This window comes from Pleurodeles waltl, chromosome 6, assembly GCF_031143425.1.
Source record: "Pleurodeles waltl isolate 20211129_DDA chromosome 6, aPleWal1.hap1.20221129, whole genome shotgun sequence".
NCBI lineage: Eukaryota > Metazoa > Chordata > Amphibia > Caudata > Salamandridae > Pleurodeles > Pleurodeles waltl.
The window spans coordinates 1,076,928,893-1,076,940,123 of record NC_090445.1 but is presented as its reverse complement, the minus strand read 5'-3'; the positions used below and the strand labels follow the sequence as shown (position 1 = coordinate 1,076,940,123).

At 44.4% G+C, this 11,231-nt stretch overlaps 1 long non-coding RNA gene across 1 annotated transcript; it reads left to right on the top strand.

Annotated features, from left to right (window-relative positions):
- Positions 1 to 2,000: 2,000 nt before the first annotated feature.
- On the top strand, positions 2,001 to 7,382 carry LOC138302082 (uncharacterized). Its single transcript, XR_011205266.1, has 3 exons — positions 2,001 to 2,168; positions 4,623 to 4,804; positions 7,130 to 7,382. It is a non-coding gene; the product is annotated as an uncharacterized lncRNA (long non-coding RNA).
- Positions 7,383 to 11,231: the final 3,849 nt, after the last annotated feature.

Sequence of the window (11,231 nt, the reverse complement as noted above, 5' to 3'; positions counted from 1 at the left end):
CCCTAGGTGGCGGCTGAGCTAGAGGCCAAAATCCACAGGTAGGCACTTTGCAAAAAACACCTCTGTTTTCTGTAAAAAAAGGGGATGTGTCCACGTTGTGTTTTGGACCATTTCCTTTCGTGGGCGCTAGGCCTACCCACACAAGTGAGGTACCATTTTTATCAGGAGACTTAGGGGAACATAGAATAGCAAACCAAGTGTTATTGCCCCTTGTCTTTCTCTACATTTTTTCCTTCCAAATATAAGACAGTGTGTAAAAAAGACATCTATTTGAGAAATGCCCTGTAATTCACATGCTAGTATGGGCACCCCAGAATTCAGAGATGTGCAAATAACCACTGCTCCTCAGCACCTTATCTTGTGCCCATTTTGGAAATACAAAGGTTTTCTTGATACCTATTTTTGACTCTTTATATTTCAGCAAATGAATTGCTCTATACCCGGTATAGAATGAAAACCCACTGCAAGGTGCAGCTCATTTATTGGCTCTGGGTGCCTAGGGTTCTTGATGGACCTGCAAGCCCTATATATCCCCGCAACCAAAAGAGTCCAACGGACGTAACAGTATACTGCTTTCAAAAATCTGACATTGCAGGAAAAAGTTACAGAGCAAAACGTAGAGAAAAATAGCAGTTTTTTTACATCAATTTCAATCTTTTTTTATTTCAGTTGTTATTTCTGCGGGAAACCCTTGTAGGATCTACACAAATTACCCATTGCTGAATGCAGAATTTTGTCTACTTTTCAGAAATGTTTATGTTTCTGGGATCCAGCATTGGTTTCATACCAATTTCTGTCACTGACTGGAAGGAGGCTGAAAGCACAAAAAATCGTAAAAATGGGGTATGTCCTAGTAAAATGCCAAAATTGTGTTTGAAAATTGGGTTTTCTGATTCAAGTCTGCCTGTTCCTGAAAGCTGGGAAGCTGGTGATTTTAGCACCGCAAACCATTTGTTGATGGCATTTTCAGGGGAAAAACACAAGCCTTCTTCTGCAGCCCTTTTTTCCCATTTATTTTTAAAAAACTAAATTTTCACTGTATTTTTGCTAATTTCTTGGCCTCCAGGGGAACCCACAAAGTCTGGGTACCTCTAGAATCCCTAGGATGTTGGAAAAAAAAGGATGCAAATTTGGCATGGGTAGCTAATATGGACAAAAAGTTATGAGGGCCTAAGCGAGAACTATTCCAAATAGGCAAAAAAAGGCCTGGCACAGGAGGGGGAAAAGGCCTGGCAGCGAAGGGGTTAATATAGTTCTGGTGCACAATTGGGTGATCACTGGTCATTGTGTCCCAATGAAATTGCCAGTAAGTAGTGTTTGGCAATGAAACATGTCAGCAGTTCACATTCAAATGGTCTTAAAATGGCATTTGGTTTTACTCATGTGTATAGGCATGGAATAAATACAAACGCTAGATGCCACATGCAACTCATTTTTAAAATGTTTGTGAGGAGAGTACAGTACCTCTTCCTTTATGAGGACTTATTGGAAGCTGATAAGTGGGTTGAAGTTTACACATTATAAGAATACACACAAGCAGCACTTTTTGATTCAATCCGAGTGTCGGTTCCTCCATGTTATAGGAAAGCTGCCAATGATGCCAATGTTATAGGAAAGCTGCCAATGATGAGAAAGTGCGCAAGTTGATGAGTAACAGCCAAGTAGCTCGTGGGGTGCTTCCTATATTTTTCTCATACAATCATAGTAAATGGGGTTGATGTGAATACCACTAGTCAACGGACCTGGCAGAAGCATTGCATGCAGGCACTGAGGTAGTCTCAAAATGTTATTGGAACTGGAACCTTCCCTACTACAAGAAATCAATCAGTATGAGCTGGAATTAAGAATTGAGCACCCAGTGGGATTGTGTTCAAGGGCCGAATTGTTTATTCACCATGATTTGGCCTGCCAGCCTCTACTGAGACAGATTACGGCTTGCATGTCAAAAACAAAATTTTGCAATTCAATTGAACAGCTCTTTGGGGGGGCGTGGACGGCAAGATAGCTGACCGGCAGCACTAGAGGAGTGCTCCCGGACCCGGACTCGAAATCCTTCATGAACCTACCGCCCTGGGTCCCCGCGAACCCGGCAGACGGGTCCTGGAGCCCCCTGAAGCTGAGGGGAGGGTGAGGCGTGCACCGGCAGCCGGAGTGAGGAGCCGCATGAGGTGAGCGTCTGACCCCAAGATGGATGCCGCGATCGGGGACGCGGCTTGAATAGGCCGTCAAATCAACTGACTGCAAGGCCGGCAGTCGGGTCCTGGAGCCCCCCTGGAGCGGAGGGGGGGGAGGAGAGCACCAGCAACCGGAATAAGGTGCCGCGATCGCACCTGACCCCAAGATGGCGGCCGCGATCGCAGGCGCATCTTGAGAAGCAGTCAAATTGGCTGCCTGCAAAGCAAGTGAGGCGCAGTCTGAGGGGAGTGACCCAGTCGGGGGGCCTTCAGGATTTGGACTCAGTGGTGTTCAGGAGCCTTGCCCCTCCTGACCCCCTTCCCCCCCCTGCATGAAGCTGGAGGTGCCCCTTCCCGCAGGCCTGGGGGTGCATCATAGTGAAATTAATTTTGCAGGGTGTTGGTCCTTGAGCAACTGAGGAGGACGCTTGGGCTGCTGGTGATGGACTGAGCTGTGCTGAACATGCGAAGGTGGCGGGGAACTTTCGCTGGGCTTGCCCTGGGGAGGTGCCCCCCCCTTCTGTGGCGGTGTACCGATTGAGCGGCCCTGTAGCAGCCGGCTCCTGGACTGCGGGACTGGCTGGTTGTGAGACAGTTTCGTTGAGTGGAGGACGACGCCTGCTCTTTTACTGCCTGTGCCAGTGATTGGCCTGTAATGATCTGGTGAGGGTGAGGCAGTTGGGAACCAGGCAGTGGTGCGTGACGAGGGAAGAAAACATAGGGCCCAATTTAGATATTGGCGGTTGCACCACCAAGATACATCTGTGGCAGGCCTGAAAAGACCGTCACATCGGCAATCTACTGGCCACTATATTCAGAAGTATTGCAGCTAAGCCAAAGACCATGATCCTTTGTCATCACACTGCAAAACACCATTTGGATGCAGGAATTGCCACACAGGAGACAGTTTTAAAAGTTGTATTCTCCCACTGTATTTTCTTTTGTTAAAACCATATTAAATTGTGTTTCCCTCCTATTTTGGGCACTAGTTTATTTCTTGTCCATAATTCACTATGGCCGGAAGGAGAAATACCCATTTTTCAAAGGGAGAGTTGTCTGTCACAGTGGATTAAATCATAAGAGTAGAGCCGCAATTGTTTGGAGCACAAGTCCAAAATGCTACCATATCCCAGAAGAGGCAAAAGTGGTCCAGAATAGTTGACAGAATGAATGTTGTAGTTAGCAATCTGCACACACAGGAGGAGATTAGGAAGAGGTGGAATGGCCTGCGGATGGAAGTGTGTTCATTGGCCGCCAGGCATCACCTGGAGGCCGAGAGGACGGACGGTGGTTCTCGCAGACCCCCATTGCATCACTTTCCCTGTTAGGAGAAGGTCTTGCAGATCCTACATCCTGAAGGCTTGACAGGAATCTCTGGTGAAGTGGAGACTGGTTACACCTATGTATGTCTCACTAATAACTAATGGAGTCCTGCCCTTAAGTTAGATGTTTAGAATAATGCAATGCCCTTAGCAAAACAGAAATAGCTAAGTTTGACTACGTAAACTATATTGGGTCATACCTATCACTAGCAGCATGATTGTAGCTCTCGTTTTAACAATGTACAATACGTGTAGTCAAATAGTGTGTAGTTCCCCATGGATCATCTCTTGCATTAGCTGTGCCCATTACTTTCTATCAACATATGTTGTTGGGCTTCTAAAACAGGTCCAAAACAACATCCATTTACACAGGAAAGCTTAGTTTTTCTAAGTTGTATTTTGTCTTTGTTACATCATATCCATAAGTATGTATATGTTGCAATATGTGTTCATCTCCAATACAATCACTGGAAGTGATATGTGTAACTTACTTTTCAATCAAGTATTGTCTATGGTGTCAACAGCTGACTACAAATACCATGGCACTGCGTTTTGGGATCTGAAAAACAACAGTGCCATGCAATGTTGTTCCACCGCCCTTTATTTCCATATGTACACATATTTAAAAAAACTAGTGCATCTGTCAGTCACCATGCCATGGTATGGATTAAAATGTCACTTCTTGTATATCACAATCTTGTTGACACCTGCTCATAGTGACATACAATTGATGAAAATGCTGAAATAATTCATTGTCTATTGAATCCAAGTTTTACTAAAATGTGTTTTGGCATGCTGGATAGAAGTAGTAGCCACACACAAGTTAATTTACACTGTCCATATGATGGCCAAATACAGTGATATTTGTAATTTGAACCACTTTGAATCCAATATGTTTTTGAATGCTAGGCCTTGGAATGGTCCTGTACTTCAATCTACTCACCACTGTGTTGGGTTTAAGGTCTGCTACATGTCGAGTACAATTCTGAAATAAGTTTTGCATTTCAGGACATCTCTGCAACATCAGCACTGGAGTTGTCATATGTGTAAATCAGGCTGCATGTGTAAAATAATAGAAATAGAACATAAGCCTAATCAGTCTATTACTCTGTTTCTACTTTTCTAGGTTGGCCCGTTTGTAGACAACGACACATTAAATGCCAAATTACAACCCGGCCTAGTGGACTACCGTCTCCCAGACAAGACACCTCCACTGAAGGCCATGAGCAAAGTGAGGACTCCAGTAATGCAAGTTGGGATGATCAGGAGCCAGCTGGTCCATCTGGTCTGACTGGCCAGACAGCTCCAGTGAGTCAAACTCAGCCCACACCTACACTTCCCACCACAGCTGTAACATCTCAGCATAAGAAAACCACCACTTCCTGAGCACCAATGAGGTACACACCAATCCTGTGCCCCCCCACCTCCACATCCCCCCAGTCCTGGCTGCTGTTGAGACACCACCAACACAGCCTCCAGTTCTGCCAGGACCCAGTGGGATGGGGCACACTTCCTCAAGGGCACAGACCAGTGGGGGTAGGAATCTTAGAGGGAATCTGTGGGCCAGTCGAGTGTGGCCTCTGGGGTTTCTGTGAACCAGACCACCACTGACCAAGTCCTGGGATCAGTACAACAGTCCCAAGACCCTGCTATATGAGGAGCCTGCTCCTACCACCCCAGTCCCTGCACCTGTACCCCCTCCTTCCCTGGAGGGGTCGGTCAGGCAGACCAGCAGGAGAGGATGGCAAGACCAACATCAACCACCAAGAGGTGCAGAACCTAATTTCCTCCTGTATGTGTCTACCATTCACTCTGTGCACTATTTCATGGACACATTTACTTTTTCTGGGGACATTTGTATTTTGGACATTGGACTCCAAACTGTTTTTGGCTCTACTACCATGTTTCCACCCACCACAATAGACTCTTTTTTGTTTATTTCATCTTTTATGATTCACCTTACTCTTTTTTGTGTCATGATAATAAATGTTGTGGACAGAGACTCTTGTTGGATTATTTATGGCCTTTCATTTTTCATGTCCCTCTTCCACCATCATGTTGTCAAGTCTTTTGAACATTAATTTGCCAAAAGATTGTTGAAACAACAAAGAGGTAAAGTGTTAACCAATTTATTCAAAGAAAACAAACTCAACTCATAATGTATTTGGAGAATGCATATTTTGGCAACAAGTCCTTGTAGAAATTAAATCTGGGTTTCAAAACCAGGCCTTACCCCAATAGTATGTGCCATTCAGAGCTATACACTCCACAAACTTGACATCATGTAGGAAAGGGAATATGTGATGGTATAAAATAAAATAGGCAAACTATCACTGAAGCATGAGGTGGTAGCCTCCGCGATGGGCCCCTTCAGAGGTTAACATGTGTGACAGCTACGCACGAAAGCCAACGGCTGTGTCTTTTTCAGTCATGGATCGCATCCGCCGTGTACTTGTACACCGCATTGTGAAGAAACATCCACTTGCCACTTAACACTGCAGCCATCAAGCCCTCCTCGATTTGTTGCTGTTGTTACTGACCTGTGGGAGCCAGGATGCCGGGCAAAGCAGGTGACAGGGTCCCTGCCTTCAGTGCAGAGGAGCTGGAGCTCCTTGCCAGATAGGTTCTGTCCCTGTACAGCCAGCTCTGTAGGACCCCAGAGGACATGTAAATGTCTGATTGGGGAATGTTTAACTGAGTAACCTCTTCCTTTCTGACGCATAGGTTATTTTCTTCATTTTGGGGAATGGGAGTTAGTTGCGATTGGAGTTGACAGAATGATGTAGCTGGGGTAGATTGTTTTTTTGCCAGTGCCTGAAATGTTTGAGCATGGCAATGTTAAGTCACCTGAAAGCAGAAGCTGCAATGTGTGTCCACGTAACACACAAATCCTATTTCATCACACAAACAGCAGGCCATTGACAACCAGTGGCCAGTACACAGTGTAACAGGTGTATGACTGACAACATATAGCCAATGTTGTAGAATGTCTGAAGGTGTCTGATGCTGTTCTGTCACGTGGGATTCCAGCACATAATGTGTATTAGGTTGTTCTGGATGGTTTAAGCCTGTCATGGAGCCACATATAGGTAAAGTTAGTTTGTGTGCAGCAAGTTTAGACGATTCTGGCTCACAATCCATCACAGTCTGTCCCATTCCAACACACACTTGTTCTTACAACCCACAAATCTCTGCTTTCAATGACACACTGTGGCCCATCTATCTTTCCCTTGGTCACTGTATGCAATGCAGGCAATGGGTTCTGACTATTGGGAGGTTAGGCAGGAAGGCAGTGTAGCTGTGAGTATGATTATGTGCAAGGATTGTAAAGGTGGTTTGGCATTTAGTAGCTTACAACAATTGTGAGTAATCAGGGGTGGCTCTTACAAGATAGCTTGCAAAGATGATGATGTAGGCCTGGTTAGGTAACATGAGACGCTAGCTAGTACTGAAGGTGCACATGATATCACTGCAAATCAGTATTTCTGATCTACCTTTAAAATTTTGCTGGGAACAAAATCTAGTAACTGTTTGGTGAATGTACGTGTGAATATCCAAAATGTAATGTCACAGCAGTACTGCCAACAGAAACACTGAATTTTCTTTTCTTGTTCTATTATGTCATCCATACAGGTCAACGTCCATCAGAAGCGAAAGATGTGGAAGGCCATCAAAAAGAAGGTGCAGACCCTGGGTGTCCACAAACTGTAAAGCATGCACTGTCAGAAGAGGTGGCAGGGCCTGCGTCTGGCTGCTGAGAGCCAAGTCAGGCATTCCTCCCAGTGATCCAGGCAGGTGCACCGTACCCTGATCCCCCTAATAGCCCTTATCCTTGCAGTGGCTTACCGAGAGCTTGATGGGCAGGTGTGGGCCCAGAGGTAGCAACAAGGGGGTAAGTCCTTGTCTGTAGATATTGGTATGTTGTGACCTCTTTACTTTCCAGCTATGCTGTATACCATGAACATTAAGGTTGACACACATCCAAAGCCAAAGAGGATTTCTGGAGATGCAAGTTAATCAGACAGTGTTTGCCGCTGTGTGTGGTATATTGCTCTATGCTGAAGGATGACACTATATTCCTCCTCACAAGGCAAGTACTGTTGTGGGCAGACACATGGCTGCATACTAACAAAGGGATTGCCAGAATTTTTACAATGACATGAGGGACAGTTTCACAAAACATGCCCCATGTCATGACTGGGGCAGTTGGGATGGTATGTCATAAATGTGTGTAGTGAATGTATGCTCCATTACTATTCACTGCAGCAAACAGTGCAATAAAAATGCAGCCGATATATCATAGTCGACATTGGTAAGTTGGTGCTTTGACAATATTAGAATGTGCATTTGCACCAAAAGTATTGGTATTCCGTTTACAGTGGCATCAGTCCTTATTTGACACAAGTCCGAAAGCAGTTTGTCCAGCAAACTTCTAGTAAGTAGCAGGTGGACCCGAGTCCTTAGTCCTTCACAAATGTGCATGTATGCTAATCTGTGACTACCAACATGAATTTGGCTGCCAAGTTGTATTGATTGCAACAGACAGGAATGTGTCCGCATTGGTGAGAGAGTTGTGTGTCCATTGACAACATTTCATAGCACCTGGAAAGCCGGGTAAATCAAAAGGACAGGAACCCATTTCAGCTAACAGGCTAAGTTTGCTGCTGAAGCATTACGTGCTCTGTGCAAGGACAGCTGCTTACAAATCATCAACTGGCTTACAGAAGTCTTGCATTCGCTACCACTGAGAAAGACCTCAATAATTCCATTGAAACATCTGTACTTGAAGGGCAACTCCCACACCTAATGGATATAACTGTCTCTAAGTTTCTCAAATTTGCCAACTGGAATGTGCTTTAAACATGAGGTGAATGGTGGCGTGAAATTGGTAAATTGATTACCCCGTGTACTAACCAAACAGCAGATGGTATTTCTGCCACAGTAAAAGGCAGCTTTTCTAACTTTTCGATGTTTAACATTACATAAGTAGCTTCTTTCTTAACCATCATTTCCTGTAGCCACATTAAATTAAATGCTGCAAACAGGTCTCACGAGCTAACTTGTTGCCAGGGTACGCGACTGCTTTACAGAACACGTAACATCAAACCTAACTGCATAATGGATCTAAGTTGACTCTGTCCATGTTGTAAGGAAGACATGTCATTTTGCATGATGTCTATAGCAGAAGAAACAATGTTATTTAAGGTGTAAATAAGGTTGGACAAAGTGTTCATGCCGTTATCTACAATGGCTAGAGCTTTCTGCATATTCTCCTGATCTATTTGCCTTTACCGGGCAGCAGCTTCCGATTGTGATAATTTCCAAATCTCATAAACTGCATACAGGAAGTGCTTTGAACGTTGTTTATGGGGTCCTAACAAAAAATCTTGTAAACCTGTGTTGTCAGAAAGGTGACTAAGGTGTTCTTTGACAGCTTCTAGTGTGGATGTTTTCAACCATTGTTGACATAGTTTACCCGCGCTGTAAATGGTGACAATACCTGAGACTTTGTGGGACATGTAACAACAGTCAGGTCTACTGGTTCTAAAACCCCCTGTGGAGTATACAAAACATGAGTAACAACCATTTGTGTCAACAGGCCACAATAACCACCCGTTTGGACATGAAAGTATTGAGTTAAATGTTCCATTCTGGATCCACACATTAAGCTGTTCTTCAGTGACATCTAAAATCTTTTGGCATTTGTCAAATTGCCCGGCGACGGGCATTCATTTCCTTAACTTTGGCCAAGCCTAAACAACTTGTCTGTTGAACTGTTTCATTTAAAAATATAATTTGTAATGGAATGAGACATACTGTAAACAAAGCTTCCCACCCCTGTATTTGCCAATTTCTCGTTCCCACATACTCTTAAGTCAATTGACTTTAACCAGTGTCCATAGCCTTCCATAGCCAACTGGGAAGCAAATGAATCTGAATAAATTAGTTGGCGTCAGTTAACTGATACTCTGTAACTTTGTAGCAGGCAATTTAAAATAAGACTCCGCTTTTTTAACATCATGCACAGTAAAATATACAAACTTTTCCACATAAGTTTTAAACTCCCCATAGGTGGAGTTGAACAATGTTCCCATTGTGTATAATTAAAAACAATCCTCGGGGTACTAGCTCAATGTATAAAGTGATGCCCATAACGATGGTAACAGAACATTTTACCATAGTTGGCAGTAGTTTGGTAAATGTCTTCACTTTCAAACACAGTATAGTATTCAAGCTCAAAAAGCATATAATCAACTGTCTTCACATCCCAATTATCAGAAACACCCCTGTTGTTATTATATCATTCATTGAAACTTTAAACACATATGGAATTTGAATCATTTCTGTGGGCCCGTATATATCAAAGGGTACTTTATCCTGATCAATCCCATCAGGAATCGGAATAGCTGAAATGTTCACTAGTGACAAGTGTCTTCGGACCTTGTGAGAAGACAGGTAAGGTTTTAATACCTCATCCACCAGTTCAACAGCAGAACGTTCAGAAAGCTAATGACCATGTATCATTAAGAAGAAAACAATGACGAAATCAATCCAAAGAAGGAAGGCAAGCAGAGCTAGCAATATCCACAGATAGTTCCATGGGCGAATCAAATAGTTTTAAGTTTGAAAAAATAATTGTTGATGTCGGCTGTAAGGGGCTGGTAGGAATAACACAGTCCTGAGGAGACAGATGGCGTCAGCGTAGACGCGTCACGCTGTGCCACGCCCATCTCCATCTCCAGTGCCGGCCCATGCAAAGGTGGGGAGCGGGTCGAGGACGCTCCTCAGCCGGAGTGAAAACGCTGCCCTTTTCACCCAAGCCGCACTGAAGTCAGGCGGCTTGGGCTTTTTCCTCGGAGCGAGTGAGTGCGGTCACAGTGATGCAGCTACCTCGCCGCTCCACTCGCACCTGGAATCTCCGTGTACGCAGAGATTGTTGAGACCGAGCTGCGCTTAGCATTTGGCGCGCATTACGGTCAGCGTGTTGACTGGAGCCCTTTTTTTTTTTCCTCTTCTGTCCCTCAAGTGGCTTCCTCTGCTTTACTGAGTTAGTGCCACTGGTTGGGGCCCCTAAGCCTCCCTCATGCCGGGAATGCAGGAAGAAGCAATAGCAGACAATAGGAGGCAAGGATTTAAGGAAGGAATCTTCATGGAAGCACTCAAAGCGGCCGGAACACTACATAACCAGGTACTGGGTCTGTGGCAGTGTTTTTTCTTTTTCTGAGGCTACATTACGCTATATGGGGATTTTCTCTTTGGGACAGTGCTAAAAAAAAAGGGGGAAAAAAGGGAAAGAAAAAAAAGAGAAGTAACTGATTGCAGCTCACACCTATAAGAGCTATATTTTTGAAATACCCAGATTGGGGGGAGAGGGGGGGGGAATTGTGCTCAGAAATGTAATTGGATCGGACACTAGGATATGTACAGCCAAGTCTATTTGAAATTTTGGGATTTTTGTTCCTTTAAAACTGTTGGCGCACTGCTGTTGAACGCACAAACTGGATTGGTACGGTTGGAGAGAACTTGTGATTTAATTATTTACAATCTTATGGTCATCATGGCACCCAAAACCAGTCGAACCCTTGGGGAGAAAGGAGAAGGGACACGAGCTGCCCGGGCTAAAAAATCTAGTGGCGAAATGGCCACTGGTAATAAAAGACCAACTTTGTGGCTCGGGAAAATAAATGGGAAACAGGTTAAAGATACAAAAATGCCCCTCTGAAGTCCCCTCCTG